The sequence below is a fragment of the Botryllus schlosseri genome, chromosome 4, assembly GCF_051294905.1.
Source record: "Botryllus schlosseri isolate E-star chromosome 4, Bs_hap1, whole genome shotgun sequence".
Taxonomy (NCBI): Eukaryota; Metazoa; Chordata; class Ascidiacea; order Stolidobranchia; family Styelidae; genus Botryllus; species Botryllus schlosseri.
The window spans coordinates 8,140,176-8,164,755 of NC_137239.1; the positions used below are offsets into that span (position 1 = coordinate 8,140,176).

The following is a 24,580-nucleotide window of genomic DNA, read 5'->3' on the forward strand; positions in this document are numbered from 1 at the left end:
ATCGTAATCGCAATCGATTACATTAATGAAGTAATCACCCCTTGTCTGGTCCGAGTTGTCCGGGAAGGCCGTTCGTAGCACGAAGTCAAGCATTATCACGAACAAGAATGGTGCCAAGGTGTCACCTTGAAGCACGCCAGCCGAAGTGGTAAAATCTCCGCTTGGACCGTCGTCTGTTCGGACTCGCGCTCGTGTGTCAATGTAGAGGGCCATAATGGCGTACCTTATCACCTCAGGAATTTCATAGAATCTGAGGATCTTCGCCATGGCTGGGCGCGAGACTGAGTCGAAGGCTTTCGCAAAGTCAACAAAGACAGCCACAACATTCTTTTTGTGTGAGCGGCAGGTGTCAATGATTGTGCGCACTGCGCAGTGCCAGGATATGCTCTGTTGTACCGCGGGATGGTCGAAATCCATTCTGGACATTCAGGAGCTTGGTAGATACTTGCTCACGTATGCGAAGGAGCAGTACTCGGTCGAACAGCTTGGCCGCGGTCTGCATGAGGGAGATGCCTCTGTAATTCGCTGGGTCACTCGCAGCGCCTTTCTTGTAGATAGGCACGATTTCGCTCTCGAGCCACTCGGGCGGCACCGGGCCGCCTTCGAGGACACCGTTCATGACGGCGAGGAGAAAAGGTGCAACGCCCGAGGTGTATGCAGCCGTTGGGATGCCGTCCGTACCGGTGGCCTTGAATTTTGGTACATCACGCATGGCTATCCTGAGCTCAGCTAGCGTGATCAGGTTTGTATTGATCGCGAGAGGAATTGCTGCTAATGAAGGCGGTGCAACGAGCACATCGATGTCCGGTGAAGGTGTAGATAAGAGGGTCTCGAAGTGTGATGCGAGGTCTTGCGTACAGGCCTTCACGCGGGTCCTCTTGGAGCCAACTAGTTCACCGATGACTTTCCAGGCTGCTCTTGACAGGCCTGCTTCCAACTCGTTTTCCACGGAAAGAGCAATAGCTTCGACTCGCTCCTTGCGAGCAGCGTTGTAAACGTTAGTCAAGTGCAGAGCGGCCTCGTTAGCATCGCTATGTGCGTCCAGTGTTCCAGAGGTGTACGCGGCACGTCTGAGAGTCTTGAGGTTCTGGCGTGCAGTGAGCACCGCTGGGTCGGACTCCCAGGCTAATTTTGGCCGTGACTTGCTTTGTGCCTCACCGAGCGTTTCACGGGCTGCGTTCTTGACTGCTGCCACAAGTGGCGCAAAGGCGGTCGGTATAGTATTTTGGATCTCGAGGGCGTCGACTGTGTGCATGGTAAAGTCTTTCATCTTGTTTGCGTCCTTGAGATCAAGCCAATTTGGTAGGGGCTCGTTCGGTGTACGCTTCGGGACGAACGGGAGGCTTTCACGAAGCGTGGCCAACACCATTCGACGGTCACTCCTCATCGTTAGCATGCGCACCGTTCGGCAGTTCGTGAAGTGGCGCCGTGCGGGAGCTTTGCAGCAGATATAATCCAGCCGTGTCTTGCGTTGGCGCATACCGTCAAATGTTGTCCTGCGTTTCGGCTTCATAGAGAAGATGGCGTTGAGAGGAATGAGGTCGCAGCGGTCGAGTAGATGGTGAAATGTTCAGAGTTGCTATTTTCGTTGCCAACTGGGAAGCGAACTCGCTGTGAGCGCTCGGCCAACGTGGCATTCATGTCCCCGAGCAGCATGGTTATGTCGCGCTGCGGGTAGGTGGAGATAATACCTTCTAGTTGATCGTAGAAGGCGAGCGTATCAGCTGGGAAGGCAGTGGTGTTCGGAGATGTAGGTCCATACGCGCACACGAGATGCAGTTTGCGGCGACGGAGTTGAATGCTAGCTGTAATAATCCGGCTGTTTATAACGCAAATCTTTGCCTCATCGTGAAAACGCCGGGACATGATTATACCGACGCCTCCAACTCCGCCTTGGTTGGCAGGTGACTGGACCATGATAATGCCTGCGCCTAGGTCTTTTTCGCGGAATGGTTCGGTGAAGTGCTGGCGATGTTCTTGGATTGCCAACACATCAAGCTTGAGGTCAGTCACAAGTGCGGCAGCTTCTTCCTGGCGCCACGCAGAGTTCAGAGTTCTTGTGTTCAGAGTTCCAAGTTTAACTGTTGCTTTTAGGCTAATCCTCAGGGATCTTGGTTGAGGCTTCGGGTCCCCGGCGCCGCCCGGCAGATCCCAGTCTTTTTGTTGATATTGTACCCCTCGGCGAGTACGCAGTAACTTGAGGTAGTAGAGTCTTCGTCGTACTTTGCGACTTGGTCTACTCTGCTTACTGCCTATACTGCGCAACACGTCCGAGCTGTACGTAATCATTACAAGCAATCAGCTAGCGGAGCGAGAGATACACGTCTGCACTAGGCGACTGACTAGACTAGACTGGTTATACCAATCTATGAACACAGACATTCAGCATTGAAAAGATATTGTAACGGGGCAAAAGTAACAGACTGTTACGATTGCCCCTGGCACGCTCGCCAATGATTAAAGTGTCATGATGGTGCATTCCTGGCGACGCAAATCCTAGTTTCCCTATCATCACGGTAGACTATGGTAACATTGTTTCAGCTACATATATCGCATAGTAACCACTTGAGGTTTTATTCTTCAGAACAAATTATTACAGATCAGAAAATATTTACTCAAGGGTCCAAAATTTGTTTTTTTTGAAATTATTCCGGGGTTTCGCGTCGTAGCTCAACGTAACTTCAGGTATATTAGAAGACATAACTACGACATGTGCACTCAAATTATGAAGGCTATTTCTTGATCCTACTAGCGGTGAAGTCGATTGTTACATTTGCCCCGTGTTACATTTGTCCCCGGTCTTCCCTACCCTGGTAGTAGCTAGGATTCTACGAAGTGTGTAATGTATAAACAAGACTGCGAAACTGGAGGTTGCTTTACGTACAGGATAACGTAGTAACCCAGGCACAATATCTACAATATTAAAAATTGTTAATGTAATAACAGTTGCAATTGGAGGATAGAACGAAATCTGCACAATCATTACCAGTCACAGCATAGGCCTAGCCTATTTCTCAGAATGATCGCATGATCAACACAAGCAACGAAAAATTACGAACATATATAGGCTACATTCAGCATGTTAAGGAGGTGTAAGCAATCATTCCGATTTTAGCTGAGAGCTTACTGTGGCCAGTGAGTCTATAGAAGAAGCTGACAAGCGTTGTCTCTTCTTGCTGAGAGCGTTAGTAGTATATAGTTTGGGCGATCGACGCCCATTCGCGATTTATAATAAACAAACAAAGATTATCAATATAATAAGTAAATAAAGAATTTGCTCATTCTCAATTTTGCAGCAATACTTTTATGACCCTGTGTGCGGCAATCAAAAAAGGGGGAATAATTAACGATAGAGAGAAAACGAACAAAGAATCTGGATTGACCTTTGTACTCAGACATGAGACTTGAGTCATTCTACTTGTACTTCTCCACTCCTGATTTTACCTCGCTTGACCTCTGGACACGAGACCTGGGCTTGGTAATAGTTGCCTGCCGACAAATCGCCCTGACCTATCGTTTTGTGGTCCAATTTCGTGACGGGGCTTTGGGAATAATTGCCTGTCAAACCACCCTGGTTGACTTGTCGTTTCGCGATTGACTCGATTTCGTGTACGGTGGGGCATAGGAATAATTGCCGGTCGTGACGTCAATAAAGTTTTCTCCTGATCGGTGGGATCCTGGTGCGTGATTTAGGTGTCTATACGTTCGGCTGTGCATAGTGACGTTTCTAGTCTTTTCCATACTGTCGCACTTGCTCTTGCTTTGTTGTCGACTTAAATAGTAAGGAGAAATGATCTGATCTGGTTATAAATATGTGTGTCATTTTGAGTCATATCGAGAACCAGAATGTCGTGTATTAGAAATAGGTATTAGGCGCCCCCGATATAGATTAACTTAAATAAAGTAACATTTATAATATAATAAGTAATTAAAGAAATAGCTCATTCTCAGTTTGACTCGCATCAACGTGTTAATTTCCGATATTACGTACCTAGTAATTGGTGCAAGCAACAACTGCTGTTCCACACCTTTACCGCTTTCTAGCGTCTTAGGACAGACAGTCCCAACCGAACAATGTATTTATGATGGGTTCTTTTTACTGCTTCACGTCTGGTCAAGCGTAATCATGCCGGTGTCTGTAAATGATATACAATTTACCGCGGCATATTATTTTTGTATGCTGTACAGTGTACATGATGTACAACTTGAATCGATCAGTTGTCGAACTAATGCTTTACCGGTATGTACGATCGATCGCGAGCTCACCACGCACTTGTCGTTCGAGAGCGACTCATTTCGCTATAGACAATCAGCTGTGTTCGCGTGTACCGTAACATATCCTCAACACATGTTACGCCAACACCGCCGAGCATATTTGCAGCATCATACTACGGACAGATTGAATCGGCGAAGTGTTACCGTCACCGAGAACCAGAAAGAATGTCGTGTATTAGAGATAGGTATTGGGCGCCCCCGAAATAGATTAACTTAAATAAAGTAACATTAAGAATATAATAAGTAATTAAAGAAATAGCTGATTCTCAATTTTGCTCGCATCGACGTGTTAACTTGCGGTAGTACGTACCTAGTGATTGGTGTAAGCAACAACTGCTGTTCCACACTTTACCGCGTTCTAGCGTCTTCATATAGGACAGACAGTCCCAACCAAACAATGTATCTGTTATTATTATAAATATGTGTGTCATTCCGAGTCATACCGAGAATCAGAATGAATGTCGTAGTAGAAATTTGTATTAGGCGACCCGACATAGATTAGCTTAAATAACGTAACATTATAAATATAATAAGTAATTAAATAAATAGATGATTCTCAATTTTACTCACACCAACGTGTTAACCCCCGGTATTACGCACCTAGTATTCGGTGCAAGCAACAAATGTGGCTGTTCCATACCTATACCGCGTTCTAGCGTCTTCATAAGGACAGACAGTCCCATCCAAACAATGTATTTATGATGGGGTGTTTTTACTGCTTCACGTCTGGTCAAGCGTAATCATACCAGTGCCTATAAATGATATGCAATTTACCGAGGGATATTAATTTTGTATGCTGTACATGATGTACAACTTGAATCGATCTGTTGTCGTACTGATGCTTTGCCCGTCTGTACGATAGATATGGATCACGAATTCACAGCGCACTTGTCATTCGAGGGCGACTCATTTCGCTGTAGACAATCAGCTGTGCCGTAACATATCCTCAACACTTGTTATGTCAACACCTACAAACATATTTACAATGTCATGCTAAGGGTATATTAGTTCGGCGGGGTGTTACCGTCAGAGAATCGCTGTGTCATCCCTTTCAAGCCTCGTATTTCCCGTTTGAACTCGGTAACTGCGAGTACGATGTCAGATTCGAGTGACGAATCGGGGTAGCGCGCTTCATCGGGGTGGACTGACCTTATTTGGCTGAAACGCGCTCGGTGGTGCAATAATGGGAATGAATTGTGACAGATCATACGTGATGCGATCTATAGCCTGCTTTCGGTGAGGTGTAAAGATGAGTGGGAGATTTCGAAATCGGAATCCACTGCGACTATAGGTTTGCAAAAGCAAAGTCCAAAAAAATCCGACTCGCACGTGAAGTCCTGGTATTTCCATGTATTAGGCTGGTAAAATGTAGCATAAATCCGACTCTCAAAGACACTTGGCCGCATCCAGTCCGGGTTTAACCAAAACTGATGGAATCTGCGCCGGGTCCGGAAACGAATCGTGACCACCCCCGTCCAGACAAAACAGTTCTGCTGTAAGGGGAGTGTCGTTGTACATTAATTTGCGTACAGCGAGACTTTGTATCGACTCATTGGCGGACTTCTGTTTGTCTGTACAGGTGTTAATAGTGCAATTAGATTTGCCACCACAAGGAGCATATTGGCAAAATCACACAACGATAACAACTTTACCCGTCAACAACTCTCATGACTTGTCGTTCGAATACTTGTAATTTCGATGTGGTGCGATGTACGCAAATCAGCTGTGGTCAATCGAGCATGGCACAATCGATGTCAGTCATCAATCCCCCTGTTTGACAAAACTCGCGTTTTCTGGTTGACACCAACACAATACGATCCATTTAATGTCCCCATCGACCCTCCTTTCTAATATGGTTACCATACGGCCTCATTCAAGGGAGCATATGTCCTCCTTTTCCCAGATATGTCACCCCTTCGCCCAAATGTACTCGCTTTCTATCAATTTGTCCTCCTTGTTAGCTTAACATATCCGAAAAAACACCACGAGTAACGCAAAATGTGGGCCTAGATTACGAAAGTCGGGTATGTAGCCAAATCGGAAAAATGACGCTATGATGGTATTGTGCAGGCTATTACGTGGATACGGGGGCCTGTGTAACCATGTGAATAGTAAAATCGCCCCAAACTCCCGTTACATGAAAAAAGATCGAGCGCAATCGACCATGTCGGGGTATACCCACCTTAGTACAGCCAAATGATCCAATGTCGTACCGAGAATAGCCGGGGTGGTGGTACATCATTCTCACAAGATGTACTTTGGAATGCGTGTGAAATCGTCATCGTCCGCTACTCGACTAAAGCAGAATATAGCTTTGAAGTACTCAAGTAGAAGTAGCTTTAAAAGAAATGTCGTGAAATCGCTTTCCATCCTAATTATAAAGAGTAGGCCCCCATAAAACTATCGAGTCAAAATACAGTTTCGAAGCGATCCGGTAATTTGTAAATCTTATTTATGGGTTGCACGGTGTGTTCATTGATTAGAGACAAGCATAGAAACGGCGGTGCTTGTATAACGAGGCTGTTCTCAAATCCACATTGTCTTCGTTATTATCGGCGAGATATGGCTTTGTAGTGACATTGCGGACGTTAAAATACATTGATTAAATACGATTTATTCCTCATATATGGGGATCAACGGGTGAGTAATGTATCGATTCGGGCAATTCGGCCCGCCAAGTACCTAATTTTCTTATATCCGGCCCGCCGACTGAAGGAGTTGCCCGCCTCCTTGTATAACACATATGTAAATGGTACAATAGCGACAGCTAACGGTTGTTAATCATCCATAAAAATACAGCTAACCGGTAATACAGCCCTCAAGGATAAACTAGGAATATCTGTGTGAGTCGCCTCGATTGACCCATGAGGCAAGTTTAGACACAATTTGAGGTGTGATATAACCCTAGTAATTGTACTGTATTTTTCCACACATACCACAAACAAAAACGGGGTTCGTCCATCCGATCCCCAGCGTTTGCCTCGAACAAAAGTATCGGAGTGATCATGGATATACGCCAAGTCTCCTCACCACTTTTGAGTAGGTATTCGGAAAGACCGAATCGTGATCACCTCCATACAAGGCACAATAGTTCTGCGTGCAGCGAAACTTTGTAGCGACCTGCGGGCTGTGCATGTGTTGTTAGCGCAATCAGGTTTAACCCAACAAGAACGTAGTCATTTGAGGATGAATAAAATCTTACCCCACAACGATACCAACTTTACACCCCTCAACGACTCCAGCGGTATGTATTTATGTGGATTTCATATTTTTATGAAAAAAGCTAATCGTGCGTACGTACCATCTCTTTCGGTAGGGTTTGTTAGTACTGTAACATGATGATCGGGAGCTATGGTCTTTTACACTAGGTCTAAAAGGGTAGGGGTATTTGTTAGTGATACACCCGTCTGACGGTGGGTTATTCGACAAAATCACTCTGTTTTTACTACGGAAACCATGATCACACTTACGAGCTCTCATCACTTGTCGTACGAATGCTTGTAATATCGGTGTGATGTACTCAAAACAGCTGTGATCACTCGAGTGTGACGCGATCGAAGTCAGTCCTATCAGCTGTCTGAGGAAACTCGTATACTCAGTAAGAGATAAAGAGAGAGAGAGAGAGTCTTTATTTTCATATAACCAAAATACATAACACACGGCAGTGATGGTGGTGCAGAAAATATGCTTGCACAGTATTCGGTATTAGATAGGATTGATCGATAAGACCGTGAAGGTCATCTAGTCTGATCACACCAGCATCAAACAGGTACACTTGACTCTAAACAGTCTGGCTGTAAAGGTTGACGGCAATGCGGTATATTTGATGTCCCCATCGATCCTCATACTAATGGGGTTGGCGTACGTCCTTCTCCAGGAAAATATCCTCGCATAAATGTACTCATTTTTGTGAATTTATCTTCCGTTTTAGCTTAAAATACCCAAAAAAGACCGTGAATAACGCGAAATAGGGACCTAGGAGAAGCGGGTAGGGTCTATCTTGCTGTTTTCGCATAATCCTGTTATTCAAATGTAGGATTTTGGTGTAGGTCTGATTTATAACTTTGTAAAAGTGAGGTAAACTCATTACAAAATTACTTTCTGCTTTTAAAGTCAAACGTGCAAAGAGTAAGTAATTTCACCTGAAACGGTTGAGGAGTAAGTTACAACGACTTGGATATATAGCACTAGTACCGAGTACTCGAATCAGTAGCGTCTTTTTACACCATTACTCAACCCAAGTCCACAACATACCTAAAAACGTGGTATTGTTTTGTGTATTTCAGTGAAGCAAATTCAATTTACATCTCAAACCACTTTATCCTGTGCCCGACCTCATTAAAAATCGATCAAAACCTGATCACCACCTGCGTAATCAATCCGCTGTGTGTAAAATGGTATACCATGTTCGTGTCGATCGTATATTAATTTTGCGTGCGATTTGCGTCGATCTACTGTCGAACGGATATACTTTTGCCTACCCCTGAAGTATACAGTATTACCACGTTGTCTATATTACGGCTCTGTGGTCAGACAATACAGATTAGAGACGCCCCGGACTGATCAATATAGTCGGATAGTCCCAATCTGCTCAGTCGTGGTTCTTGACCCTCCAAGACCTCTGTTAGCATCTGTCTATCTCACTGTTTGTAGTGCCAATTCCAAACTTCGTAATAGCGATCACTCGGTCATGTGTAGAATATAGAAATTGACGCCTGTCCTATTTGCACGACCTCGTGGCTTTGGTAAACTTACTAAAGCGGAAAGTCACTACCAAGTTGAACATTGACTGATCGTTTTCTTGTTAGCGTCGATATTCGTTCGTACGTTCTTTCATGCCTTAGAATTTTTTTTATCATCGAGTGAGGTCATAAATAGACAGGGGGGGGACAAATTCGATGCGTTCAACACAATACGCATTTGCCACATCTCAGCCCGGACCGTATCCGATCGTTTACCGCACCTACGATAAGCGTCACTTTTTACTCATAGGTAAGCCGATGATCTGTGAAAACACAGGCGCTAACGTGTCATTTCGTTATTCCCTCAACGTCACATGACCGCCTATATGTAGGCTTCTGGGGTGCCCATCAAAACAAGTGTTGAACGTGATCCATAAGGACCCCACTGCGTGCTACGCCTAAATAAATGTGTTTACCCGAGTTTACACCTGGTGTGGAGCAGTGAAGTCGGTGCAGAAAGTAAATTAGACAACACAAACCAGTTGACTACATCGATTAATATACGGGGGGTTGATAAATTTTTTCAAGTGACTTTTGAATGGATGTTATTTTTGCCAAATAAACCCCCACTCTGTCTGTAGTTTCAAATAGTAACGTAATTATTGGTGTTTCGTTGGGTTAAACGCAATTTGAACGCTGCTGCTTGGTCGGTGGTATGCACAGTGCACAGGGTACATCTAGTTGAAATTTTACACTCGTCTGATAAAACGCGACAACGGCAAAGCAATAAAACCAACCGGTGCTAAAATAAGTCATCCGGTAAAATTACTAATAAGCTATGCCCCGAGTTTCCGGGTCGCCGCCATACCCCGTAACTATGTGTTTGGAGGGTGGACGCGCGTTATCGGGTGAACCGAAAGGCTGTTTGCACTGCGAATTGGAGTAAATCCAGACTGGTACGCAAAGTCCTGTTATTCCCCATGTTGTGAGGACAAAATCTAGTATATGTCTGACTCTCAAAGATACGTCGCCGTATCCAGTCCCGACTTCACTCAAAACCGATGAAATTCGGGGGTCCGGAACCGATTCGTGACCACCTCCGTCCAGACAACATGGTTCTGCTGTCATTACACGATATGCGGGGTTTCGTTGCATATTCATTTGCGTACAGCGAAAATTTGTATCGAACCACTGGCGGAATTCTGTTTGATTTGTCTGTACATATGTTGTTATTGCAGTAGGGTTTAGCACCACAGGAAGTATATTGGCAAAATCTTATCCATCTCACAACGATAACAACTTCACTGTCAGCAAACCCAACGGTCATCACTCGCCGTTCGAATGCTTGTAATTTCGATGCGCTGTGATGTACACAAACCAACTGTGATCAATCGAGTGTGACACAAACGGTGTCAGTCGTCAATCTCCTGTTTGACTAAACTCGCATATTCGAGCGGGTTGACAGCAATGCGATACATTTGGTGTTCACATCGATCCCTATATTTATAGGGCTACCAAAGTCCTCCTCCTTTTCCCAAATATGTACAGCCTTCACCGAAATGTCTTCCTTTTTTGTAATTTTGTCCTTATTTTCAGCTTAAAATAACAAAAAACACCACGAATAACGCGAAATGTCGGTCTGATCGATTTCGGTGAGTGACCTTTCATTTAGCTAACTCGCACAACACAAGTAATTGACGGGTATTTCGGTAGTCAAGTCAGAAGAAATGACATTGTTTTCTAGTCAATCTAATGAAATTAGCGGTATAAATATAAAAATACGTCTTCCCCAATCGTAACTTGCAACCTGTGAAAAACGTGTACCGCAAAATATCCTCATCACCCCCAACAAAACGTAGTTGCGAAAAATATCATACTATGGACGTATTGACTCGGCGGAGTGCTACCGTGAGAGAAATGCTGTTTGACCCCCTCGACCTAGCCTTGGATTTACCGTTCGAAAAACTCCACCGGAAGAAGCTGTGATCGAGTGTCGCAATCAATGTCAGCCACGCTCCATCAATCTGTTGCTTTGACAAAACTTGTACGTATACGCCAGAGATGAGCATAGGATTTAGAAAAAAAAAAGTATTTGTGAAATTTTGTTGAATTAGGATTGCATTAGGTTTTGAGATTGATTTACTATATCGTACGGGCAACAACTACCGATCCCCGTCGTGACGAAATCGGATTATTCAGTCGTGGAACGACAAGTTAGGACTAACCGTTTATACTCCTAGTTTATTCTTGAAAGCTCTATAGATTACTGGTTAGCTGAATTGTTGTCGGCGACTGACAACAGTTAGTTGTCGTCATTGTACGATTTACACTTTCTGTTATACATTCTTCGTTACCACCGCGAACTAGAAGGTCAATCACAACGACGGGCAACTACTCCCAATTGGCGGAATACCGATTGATTCATCTGTATAATCGGGTTTAGCACCACAAGAAGTATATTAGTAGTTTATGATTGAATACAATCTTATCCATCAAACAACAAACAAATAAAATCCTGACTTCGATCGCGTCACACTCGAGTGATCACAGCTGTTTTGAGTACATCACACAGATATTACAAGCATTCGTACGACAAGTGATGAGAGCTCGTAAGTGTGATCATGGTTTCCGTAGTAAAAACAGAGTGATTTTGTCGAATAACCCACCGTCAGACGGGTGTATCACTAACAAATACCCCTACCCTTTTAGACCTAGTGTAAAAGACCATAGCTCCCGATCATCATGTTACAGTACTAACAAACCCTACCGAAAGAGATGGTACGTACGCACGATTAGCTTTTTTCATAAAAATATGAAATCCACATAAATACATACCGCTGGAGTCGTTGAGGGGTGTAAAGTTGGTATCGTTGTGGGGTAAGATTTTATTCATCCTCAAATGACTACGTTCTTGTTGGGTTAAACCTGATTGCGCTAACAACACATGCACAGCCCGCAGGTCGCTACAAAGTTTCGCTGCACGCAGAACTATTGTGCCTTGTATGGAGGTGATCACGATTCGGTCTTTCCGAATACCTACTCAAAAGTGGTGAGGAGACTTGGCGTATATCCATGATCACTCCGATACTTTTGTTCGAGGCAAACGCTGGGGATCGGATGGACGAACCCCGTTTTTGTTTGTGGTATGTGTGGAAAAATACAGTACAATTACTAGGGTTATATCACACCTCAAATTGTGTCTAAACTTGCCTCATGGGTCAATCGAGGCGACTCACACAGATATTCCTAGTTTATCCTTGAGGGCTGTATTACCGGTTAGCTGTATTTTTATGGATGATTAACAACCGTTAGCTGTCGCTATTGTACCATTTACATATGTGTTATACAAGGAGGCGGGCAACTCCTTCAGTCGGCGGGCCGGATATAAGAAAATTAGGTACTTGGCGGGCCGAATTGCCCGAATCGATACATTACTCACCCGTTGATCCCCATATATGAGGAATAAATCGTATTTAATCAATGTATTTTAACGTCCGCAATGTCACTACAAAGCCATATCTCGCCGATAATAACGAAGACAATGTGGATTTGAGAACAGCCTCGTTATACAAGCACCGCCGTTTCTATGCTTGTCTCTAATCAATGAACACACCGTGCAACCCATAAATAAGATTTACAAATTACCGGATCGCTTCGAAACTGTATTTTGACTCGATAGTTTTATGGGGGCCTACTCTTTATAATTAGGATGGAAAGCGATTTCACGACATTTCTTTTAAAGCTACTTCTACTTGAGTACTTCAAAGCTATATTCTGCTTTAGTCGAGTAGCGGACGATGACGATTTCACACGCATTCCAAAGTACATCTTGTGAGAATGATGTACCACCACCCCGGCTATTCTCGGTACGACATTGGATCATTTGGCTGTACTAAGGTGGGTATACCCCGACATGGTCGATTGCGCTCGATCTTTTTTCATGTAACGGGAGTTTGGGGCGATTTTACTATTCACATGGTTACACAGGCCCCCGTATCCACGTAATAGCCTGCACAATACCATCATAGCGTCATTTTTCCGATTTGGCTACATACCCGACTTTCGTAATCTAGGCCCACATTTTGCGTTACTCGTGGTGTTTTTTCGGATATGTTAAGCTAACAAGGAGGACAAATTGATAGAAAGCGAGTACATTTGGGCGAAGGGGTGACATATCTGGGAAAAGGAGGACATATGCTCCCTTGAATGAGGCCGTATGGTAACCATATTAGAAAGGAGGGTCGATGGGGACATTAAATGGATCGTATTGTGTTGGTGTCAACCAGAAAACGCGAGTTTTGTCAAACAGGGGGATTGATGACTGACATCGATTGTGCCATGCTCGATTGACCACAGCTGATTTGCGTACATCGCACCACATCGAAATTACAAGTATTCGAACGACAAGTCATGAGAGTTGTTGACGGGTAAAGTTGTTATCGTTGTGTGATTTTGCCAATATGCTCCTTGTGGTGGCAAATCTAATTGCACTATTAACACCTGTACAGACAAACAGAAGTCCGCCAATGAGTCGATACAAAGTCTCGCTGTACGCAAATTAATGTACAACGACACTCCCCTTACAGCAGAACTGTTTTGTCTGGACGGGGGTGGTCACGATTCGTTTCCGGACCCGGCGCAGATTCCATCAGTTTTGGTTAAACCCGGACTGGATGCGGCCAAGTGTCTTTGAGAGTCGGATTTATGCTACATTTTACCAGCCTAATACATGGAAATACCAGGACTTCACGTGCGAGTCGGATTTTTTTGGACTTTGCTTTTGCAAACCTATAGTCGCAGTGGATTCCGATTTCGAAATCTCCCACTCATCTTTACACCTCACCGAAAGCAGGCTATAGATCGCATCACGTATGATCTGTCACAATTCATTCCCATTATTGCACCACCGAGCGCGTTTCAGCCAAATAAGGTCAGTCCACCCCGATGAAGCGCGCTACCCCGATTCGTCACTCGAATCTGACATCGTACTCGCAGTTACCGAGTTCAAACGGGAAATACGAGGCTTGAAAGGGATGACACAGCGATTCTCTGACGGTAACACCCCGCCGAACTAATATACCCTTAGCATGACATTGTAAATATGTTTGTAGGTGTTGACATAACAAGTGTTGAGGATATGTTACGGCACAGCTGATTGTCTACAGCGAAATGAGTCGCCCTCGAATGACAAGTGCGCTGTGAATTCGTGATCCATATCTATCGTACAGACGGGCAAAGCATCAGTACGACAACAGATCGATTCAAGTTGTACATCATGTACAGCATACAAAATTAATATCCCTCGGTAAATTGCATATCATTTATAGGCACTGGTATGATTACGCTTGACCAGACGTGAAGCAGTAAAAACACCCCATCATAAATACATTGTTTGGATGGGACTGTCTGTCCTTATGAAGACGCTAGAACGCGGTATAGGTATGGAACAGCCACATTTGTTGCTTGCACCGAATACTAGGTGCGTAATACCGGGGGTTAACACGTTGGTGTGAGTAAAATTGAGAATCATCTATTTATTTAATTACTTATTATATTTATAATGTTACGTTATTTAAGCTAATCTATGTCGGGTCGCCTAATACAAATTTCTACTACGACATTCATTCTGATTCTCGGTATGACTCGGAATGACACACATATTTATAATAATAACAGATACATTGTTTGGTTGGGACTGTCTGTCCTATATGAAGACGCTAGAACGCGGTAAAGTGTGGAACAGCAGTTGTTGCTTACACCAATCACTAGGTACGTACTACCGCAAGTTAACACGTTGATGCGAGCAAAATTGAGAATCAGCTATTTCTTTAATTACTTATTATATTCTTAATGTTACTTTATTTAAGTTAATCTATTTCGGGGGCGCCTAATACCTATCTCTAATACACGACATTCTTTCTGGTTCTCGGTGACGGTAACACTTCGCCGATTCAATCTGTCCGTAGTATGATGCTGCAAATATGCTCGGCGGTGTTGGCGTAACATGTGTTGAGGATATGTTACGGTACACGCGAACACAGCTGATTGTCTATAGCGAAATGAGTCGCTCTCGAACGACAAGTGCGTGGTGAGCTCGCGATCGATCGTACATACCGGTAAAGCATTAGTTCGACAACTGATCGATTCAAGTTGTACATCATGTACACTGTACAGCATACAAAAATAATATGCCGCGGTAAATTGTATATCATTTACAGACACCGGCATGATTACGCTTGACCAGACGTGAAGCAGTAAAAAGAACCCATCATAAATACATTGTTCGGTTGGGACTGTCTGTCCTAAGACGCTAGAAAGCGGTAAAGGTGTGGAACAGCAGTTGTTGCTTGCACCAATTACTAGGTACGTAATATCGGAAATTAACACGTTGATGCGAGTCAAACTGAGAATGAGCTATTTCTTTAATTACTTATTATATTATAAATGTTACTTTATTTAAGTTAATCTATATCGGGGGCGCCTAATACCTATTTCTAATACACGACATTCTGGTTCTCGATATGACTCAAAATGACACACATATTTATAACCAGATCAGATCATTTCTCCTTACTATTTAAGTCGACAACAAAGCAAGAGCAAGTGCGACAGTATGGAAAAGACTAGAAACGTCACTATGCACAGCCGAACGTATAGACACCTAAATCACGCACCAGGATCCCACCGATCAGGAGAAAACTTTATTGACGTCACGACCGGCAATTATTCCTATGCCCCACCGTACACGAAATCGAGTCAATCGCGAAACGACAAGTCAACCAGGGTGGTTTGACAGGCAATTATTCCCAAAGCCCCGTCACGAAATTGGACCACAAAACGATAGGTCAGGGCGATTTGTCGGCAGGCAACTATTACCAAGCCCAGGTCTCGTGTCCAGAGGTCAAGCGAGGTAAAATCAGGAGTGGAAAAGTACAAGTAGAATGACTCAAGTCTCATGTCTGAGTACAAAGGTCAATCCAGATTCTTTGTTCGTTTTCTCTCTATCGTTAATTATTCCCCCTTTTTTGATTGCCGCACACAGGGTCATAAAAGTATTGCTGCAAAATTGAGAATGAGCAAATTCTTTATTTACTTATTATATTGATAATCTTTGTTTGTTTATTATAAATCGCGAATGGGCGTCGATCGCCCAAACTATATACTACTAGCGTTTCCGCAGTAGCTGAAAGCCCGTTCGCTCGATGCACTTGATGCGGGTATACTTAGTACACCATATGCAAGGTGCCATAGTCTGGGGAAACTTTTTTTTATCGATTCATTGCCCCAAAACTCCAAAATGTTGAATTCAGAATCTTGGCAGTTGGGAAAATGAGTACTATCAAAAACCGTCATGCGATAATGATGGATTTCATTAGGTGAGCTCACCACCTCTGTGGTATCCTGCAAATCCAGAAACTCATCATCAATTGAGCCCAGAATAAGTCGACTGGTGTTTTTTGGGACATATGAATGATCTTCCACGGGAGATCGCTCACATGGAGGGAAGAATTTATCCAGCAGATTCCGGGTCGCTTTATAAATTTCTTGCTTTTTGTTGTCATTCAGCGCCAAAAGAGATTTGAATTTGGGATTCAAAAATAGAGCGACTAAATGAATGAGGGAAAATTTCAAACTTGGCTTCCATGCACGCAACACCACGTCCTCTGAAAAATTTGAAGAATCCACAATCATTGGACCCATCAGTGGGAGACATACTGCGGATCAATTTCAGTTTGTAGAGATATACTTTGTGCAAAGTTGGGTATAGATCCCTTTCCAGATATTTAGTAGCTTGATCAAAAGGTTCCAGAAACCTGCACAAGGCTGATACAACGAAGAGATCAATATCTTAGAGCCGCAAGAGTTCAAGAGTTTATATCCACCTCTTGCTTCAGCTTGTTGAACGATTTCAGCATTGTGTAAGTTGAATTCCAACGGGTGACATTGCTCAACTCCAAATTGCAGGAAAGTTTTGCAGTCAGTTCGGAGAGTCTCATGAGTAGTAGCATAGATCGGTCGTGAGGTGTGTGGGGTTCTTATGGGCCCGCTCGCACATCGTATGGAAACTCGTGTTGGCACATCGTACTTTTTATACCGAATACCGACAAATTCTCACTTATTTCTGATCCAACCCTAATCCTTTGCGAAGTTGGCGCTTATTCAAAAAGGTGTGAAATAATTGTAAAACCCTACATCGCTGACAGGCTAATGCATCAGTCATAGCGATCTAGTTATAGTGCGGTGTCGGAATCCATTCGCGGGATGTACTAAAGGTAAATTCAGATAATCCAAAATGAAATATCTCGACTTTGACATAGTCTGAATTGAAATAGATTGACAAACATAACTACCAACTTTCACCCAGTCACATTTCGAAATTATACGCACATTGATTTGGAACAAGTAATGAAACATTACAACTCTATTCGCGATCTGGCTTTCCGTTTGCCAAAGAGACATTTTAACATCTTACCATACTCAAAAGAATTATTCACAACATTAACCGGTGTTACAAATCTAGTTTTCACTTACTTGATTATATCACTACAACTCGCAAACTTGAATTAATTCATCTGGTTGTATTCATATGACCGATAATTTTTATCCAACTGTAAAGGTCGTTATACTATTCTGTAAGACAGAGTATTTACTAATCGGTGCATATGCGAGTTGACATAAACCTATTATATTATGAGTATACGAAATTTGAATATCTGAACAATAACTAAGAATTAAATTATCACAATTGAATCCATATCTGACAGCGTAAAAGATATTGGAATGTCAGCAACTCTTTACGGTCATAGTTACAACCACATTAACTAATTTACCCAGCCAACACGTCATGATCATTCCTGAAATCAACACGTACGCGGCCACTGACTTGAGTTAACCACAAAACGGCATCAGGTTTTAAATCCGCTTGCAGCTGACGGATTATTCGAATGCATCGATGGAGCATATTATTGAACTCGTCGGTATTGTTACTTCAACAAATTTTCACTTACACCGACTGCGAAAGTTATTATCGAATGGTAAGACTTGATCACATATTTGTTTGATGATAACACAGACATGACAAAAAAAACATTACCGAGGTTTTATAAACTACTCATATTACTCTACACATTTATTAATATCAGAATGCAAGTCATCAAACTTTTTGTTAACCCGACTGGAACGGCCGGCCTCGAGTCCAAATTTCAATGCATTTAGAAAAATGTTCATAAAATCCGAACCACGAGACTTGAACCGACACCCAATATATCGCTGTAATCGTGAAACAGCCGCCTAACCAACTGAGCTACTCTTAAAGCGAGAGAGAAACAGGTGATGCCCCTATACCAAGAAGTGTTCTTAACTTTTTGAAAATAAAAGAGAATTTGCTTCTTGAATTTGCGACTACGTCATACATAGACGTGCTCGGGATAGAATCATCGCCTGACAGATTTCACAGCAATATCAGGATTCCAAAATGACCTGAGTGAGGTTCTTACGATAATACAATCGATTGTAACGACCGCTGATATACCGATGGCTATAGTTGGCTATAGCGCGATTGATGCCAGGCGTCTCGCATTCAGTGCACATACACGCGCCGCGTGTTATTGTAGTATTGACGACGCTCATTCAATGATTCAATTCACAGTGCCGGACGCCGATGTATGTAATCGCTTCGTACGAGTTACTAAGTACTAGATAGTGCTTTATCGAAACACACCTTGCTCTTGTACAACAAGTAGAAATGAATATATATTGGTTGGACTGACAGGTAGTCATATCTGCAATATAAAATGCAGTGTTTCACTGCTATTTTACTGGGCATTTGAAGAAAGATTAGGTCATACGGGGCCTACGATAACTTATCGTAGGCCTCGGGTCATATTATGCAAGCCTTTCATCCACAATGGTGATGTAGACAATCGCTTTGAGACAAGGGCTGTCTATTGAACCAATAGGCAGAAGTGCACAACTCGACCGCCGACTCTACATACCTATTTATTCGCTAATTTGACAATGGACATTGAACATTCAACCATATTTAGGTTTTGTTCTCTACCATGGGCCAGATCTGAAACATTTTCACCAGAAGTGAAGCCATTTACGGACATAAATTTTCTGTCATATCGATTGCGCTTTGGAGATCATGTAGCTCGCTGAACTGAATACCATCATGTTGGTAATGCTGTATTAGTATGAAAAGCAGCAATCGATATGCGTAATCTGCAACAGCGAATCTTCGCTAATCACAACAGCAAATATATTACCGCGTGTTATTGTTTGGGTGATAACATAGTATCGCGGACGTTGAAATGATTCATTTCACAACGCCGGTATATGTAATCGCTTGTCCATCCTTTGTACGAGTTCGTGCCATGTGTTGAAACTAACATTGCTGTTGTACAACACGCACATCGCAGCAATCAGTTTCGAAGTGCGTTCGTGACCGCAGACTCTACATACCTCGATCCGCTAAATTGAAAATCGACATTCAACCATATTTTTGTAAAGTAATTTATTGCGTGGCGCAATATATGCCATTGGCTTTGCTGGTCGTCAAATTTTCATGAATGACCTGCGCGTTGTGGACGGAAATCTCGAGCAGACACGAAAATACCTTTCAATACCAGAATCGCGACCGGAGCTTTGATGTGCCGGTACATTTCGTTTTATTCGCTAGGCTACTACGGGAAAGACGTGAAACATTTTCACCAGAAGTGCAGCCATTTACGGACATAAATTTCCTCTCATATCAATAGCGGAGATCTTGTAGCTCGCTGAACAACATCATGGCAGTATTGGTGTATTAGTATGAAAAGCAAAAATATTCAATATGCGTAATCTTCAACAGCAACAGAAAATACATTGCTAAAACCCGCGCATGTTATTTCGTAAAATATTTTTACTTCCATTTCAAATAATCTTCTGTGCGACTAATTATTGATTATAAGTATTCCAATAGATGGGCAATGGGCATAACCAACGCATGTTAGGAGAAAAGATCTGCAAATGAATTTGATGTCTCGGCGATGCGCTGATTTAGGTCACGGGCGCTGGTTTATCTCACGCGCGCACATTCACGCGAACGCCGTGGCGAATTGTATTTTGCGCAAAACGTTTTTATGTATTCAATCTGCATTTTGAACAGGCTATTCGATAGTATAAGATGTTATTTATGGCTCGACGTATGCGTATTGATAATAGCTATCCATCTGTAATAGTTGTAATTGTCTACGACCAGAAAAACCCAGGAAATTTTGGACTAAGTAAAGCGTGTTCGTGAAAATACGCTCAGTTATCATTAATGAGTGTGCCGTTTCGATCGGGTTAAATGTAACATTGCACTTTTGGAATCGGATTCGTTATAGTCATACAAATTGTATTAAACCCAACACCAAAACAAAAGGACCTTTTAGTTGATTAAAGTCAAATCATTCGTCTTCGACTTATGCTTTTTAGATTGCACGCAACAATTCGTTACGAATGAGTTGTACCCAAAGTCAAGATATCTTTGTGTCCCCGGGTATAGAGGATGAATCAAGCTAACACAATCACGAATCGACGTTTCTGAGTATCTCACGGATGTAATAAACTTGTTAGTGTCACCTATCTAAAAGTATGCATGCGTTCGATTTCCATACCGGCTGTTGCGATGTTTAGGATTCGCTTACAATGACCAAAAGTGAGGATTTAACATCAATGTCGTTACTGTCGGTATTCACAACAGAGAATCGAAACATTACACAGTGTGAAAATATACCTTTGATATGAAAGCACTATCCAAAGTACACGATTAATACTCAACTCCGTTGACACTTTCTATAGAACGGGCAAAATGTAAAATATCGCGAGGTTGCAATTTAAGACTTTGATCATTACAAAAGTAAATTGGAATATGTTTGCTAGATGCATTCAATTCAACTAGAAATGTCTAGTGCACAACACTCGTAACATCAAGGAAGTACTTTGTACACTGTCATTCACTAAACGTGTTTTGCATTGTTGTTCATTTGTAGTATTGATTGAAATTGTTTTTCGAACCCTCAAATAATAATTCCCGACATGAAACCAAGCCGCTGAAAGTCGTTACCATCACAGCGAAACAATTTGTATGATGTTTGCCAAATGTGTCCTATAGTTAGGTGTACTAGAATTATTTGTGTAACACACCTACAATACAATCGAAAATTTTCCGTTGTTATTCACTAAAGTAAATTTCATCACAATACTCTGTCACTAAAAGACGTTACTTGTATGTGATTGAATCACCGGCAATTAACTAGCTAAATCAAACTCCAAACAAACTCCAAAGAAATTTTACTCACTCGACGGATTATGATGTCAAACAGCATCGCTTAATCGGTCTATATCGTTTTTCTAAAGGCAACTCATATCCATCCAATAGAAAACAATTTTCACTCGCTTGGTAATGAAACCGAGGAGTGGGTCTTCATTCAATATTTTGTTTGTGTCAAATACTTTACAATAAACACACTGGATTGGTTGAGCGTTACATCATCAGACTGCCATCTGTACATCAAGAATACATCCGATTTGTAACTGTATCGTTTACCTAACCGACTTGTATCCACAGTTTGATATTTTTGTAATTTAGTGATTGCTGAACATACCACTTCGAAATACTCCGTTGATCTTAATTCCCTTTGTCGTAATAATCGAAGTACATTTGTTTCGAATTTGTGACAACCGACTCCTCTATGACATGACGAATTTTTGAAAAGTTGTGCTTAGAAGATTGGTTGCATATCACGGAAAATAATATACCACTCGTTTTGATACTGCTACTCCATTGATCGGTATTTTCAAACGAGTCAAATTTATTACTTGGGTTGTTCCACTTACTATATTTAAATGTCAACTCATCCGTCTTTCAACCTCACAATGACATCGATAAAAATGTATACAATCAAACACAACAAGTTTTAGTTTTGTAGGCTGTGTATGATTATCCCACACAACTCATTTCTTACCAAAGGTATATGGAATATATTTACGTCACAAAAATATTCGACGTCGCTCGATATTCTTATATTGCGATACTACAGGATGGTAGACTACGCTGGTTCGATAGTTCAAGAATTTTATTGTCTGAATGGATGTTCATGTATCTTAAGAATCAAAAAGTTCAACACAGAACTAGTACTTACAGAAACATCAGAGTTGTTTACACAAAAGTTTGTATGTGTACAGTATGTGAATACCATGTGTAAGTCCTGCACAATTGCGGTATCCATCCGAGTTTAGTTAACAAAATTTATGATACCGAGGTCGCGTCATCTTTCGTAAGAAACACAAACCAACCAAGCCTGCAGAATATGTCGATGTCACAGCAATAAACCAGTTACTCCAACAACAGAGTACCTATGTTTTCTAGTCACCGTCCTTGAATCTTACACACAAAACAATCAACTTTACAAACGAAAAGTGCAGAGTCATCAAATGATTGCCGTCACAACAAAACGACTAGTAGATGGAGCCATATTAAAAATGTTCCTAATCCTTAGCACACCAGTGACAAATCGTGCAATGGATATGTTTTGTCGAGTTGTTGTTCAGCGTCAAGTCTTCGTGTTGAACCGTACATTTGAACAGCACAACCACGATCCAATTGTAACCACGAATCTATTTTCATTTTGACACAAACTGTCGCGTAAAGAAAAATAAATTTTCTTTCCTCAACACATACTTGTAACCAGTCACTTTCATCAAACACACAACTCAATAAAATTGTTTACTTTCTACAACATCAAAACACCGATTTAGTTGTACATGTAGTTGAGAAATATTTTTAATAATCCATATCACAATCATCGACTTCCGTTTACGGTGTTAGTGTGTGAGTCATACCGGCAGACTTGTATCAAAATTGGTTCGAATTGACTAAATACAACGAGGGTTGAAATACTTCGAGTCGATTCATAAGTGGTCTCCGTTGGGGTTTTAATCGAAGCATACAGAATGGTCTTACTGCAGGCTCTTCTCTCGTGTTCAGCAACTGAGTGGTCGAAATGCATGCATTCACATTTGAACAACGACCTTGTTTCGTCACGCGAAAAATATCTTTACTGTCGCGATACTCTGATACTCTGCACAAGATGTGTAAATCCTTTTCACACTCATAATACTACACTAACGCGATACCGACGTCAAGCGACAACGTTTAACAATACCAATGACGCTGAATATACGACGCTTACCCCAGTAAAAATACCATTTTCATTCGGAAATATATTTTTTCCCTGAGTAACAAACCCTTTTCGTCTAGAAATATATTTTTCGTAGAGTAACAATAAATTTTCGCTTGAAAAAACTATCATTTATCTGAGTAAGAATATCATTTCGCTTGGAATACTACCATTTACCTGAGTAACAATGCATTTTCACTTGGAGGTCCGCTGCTTACCTGAGTAAATATACCATTGTACTTTGGAGATCTATCGTTTACCCAGAGTATCAATACATTTTCACTTGGAAATCTGACATTTATCTGAGTAACAACACCATTTTCGTTTGGACAGCTGACAATTACCTGCGTAAAATTACCATTTTCACTTGGAGGTCAACAGTTACCTGAGTAAAAATACCATTGTCCCTTGGAGATCTATCGTTTACCCAGAGTAAAAATACATTTATGTTTGGAAATATATTTTTCCCTGAGTAACAAAACCATTTTCGTTTGGAAATATATTTTCTTCGCTGAGTAACAAACCCTTTTCGTTTGGAAATATATTTTTTCTCTGAGCAACGATACCGTTTCACTTGGAAATCTATTTTTTCCCTGAGTAACAATACCATTTTCGTTTGGAAATCAGACAACCAATCCCGACAATTTGATATTTTTGTATATTGTTTACAGCGGATAGTGACAAAATATACACCAACAACTACCCCGATACATTTGTGTAATCACATATTCACTTGCTATGGTGCACCCCATCAGAATCGTCGGTTAGCCACACACACAATAACAATGCGCTATTTCGATATGACTGCGATGTCCGAGTTCGTGCTTTAGATTTTCCAGAATCAATCCGTCTGAAGTTGTAATCCCCTCGACTTGGTTAACTGGTTGATACACGGATAACAATCTTCGGAAAATGTAGGAACGCATGCTACCCATCGTGCTAACGATTCCAGGTTACTTGTGATTAATTTCCTTGCTCCTATACAGATTATAGGTACAAGGATATGTAGCGGTAATCGGTTTGGTCAATGCATATCGCCCCATTCAGTATGGAATTACAAACCCAATACAGATCAGTTCATAACCGGATCCGGATATTCAACGCAAAGCGATAAAGCAGAACCAATGAACAAATGCAATTAAACATGTAGATTCACAACCCTTGATTTTTTTTCGTGAAAAATGACAATACATATCGAATATACTTTACGATTGTTCAACCCTACCAAGTATTTGCGTAAATGTGGTGTATGACATTACATACAATGTGTCGGTGTACAAATGTTGGGTGTTTATGCACACATCGGTATCACCCATAGGCAACATCATCATACCCTCCAGAACTTCGTTATTGCATCGCGAGGCCAATAAAATCGATTTTGTATATTCAATCGGTGGCATAGACGACGGAAGGCTT

The 24,580-nt window shown here is 41.9% G+C and overlaps 1 long non-coding RNA gene across 1 annotated transcript in view; it reads left to right on the top strand.

Moving 5' to 3' along the window:
- Nucleotides 1-15,976, top strand: part of LOC145438118 (uncharacterized) — a 465,561-nt gene extending 449,585 nt beyond the window's left edge. The window contains exon 3 of the long non-coding RNA XR_013914828.1: nucleotides 15,807-15,976. This is a non-coding gene — a long non-coding RNA (uncharacterized LOC145438118). The remainder of the gene's footprint in view (nucleotides 1-15,806) is intronic.
- Nucleotides 15,977-24,580: the final 8,604 nt, after the last annotated feature.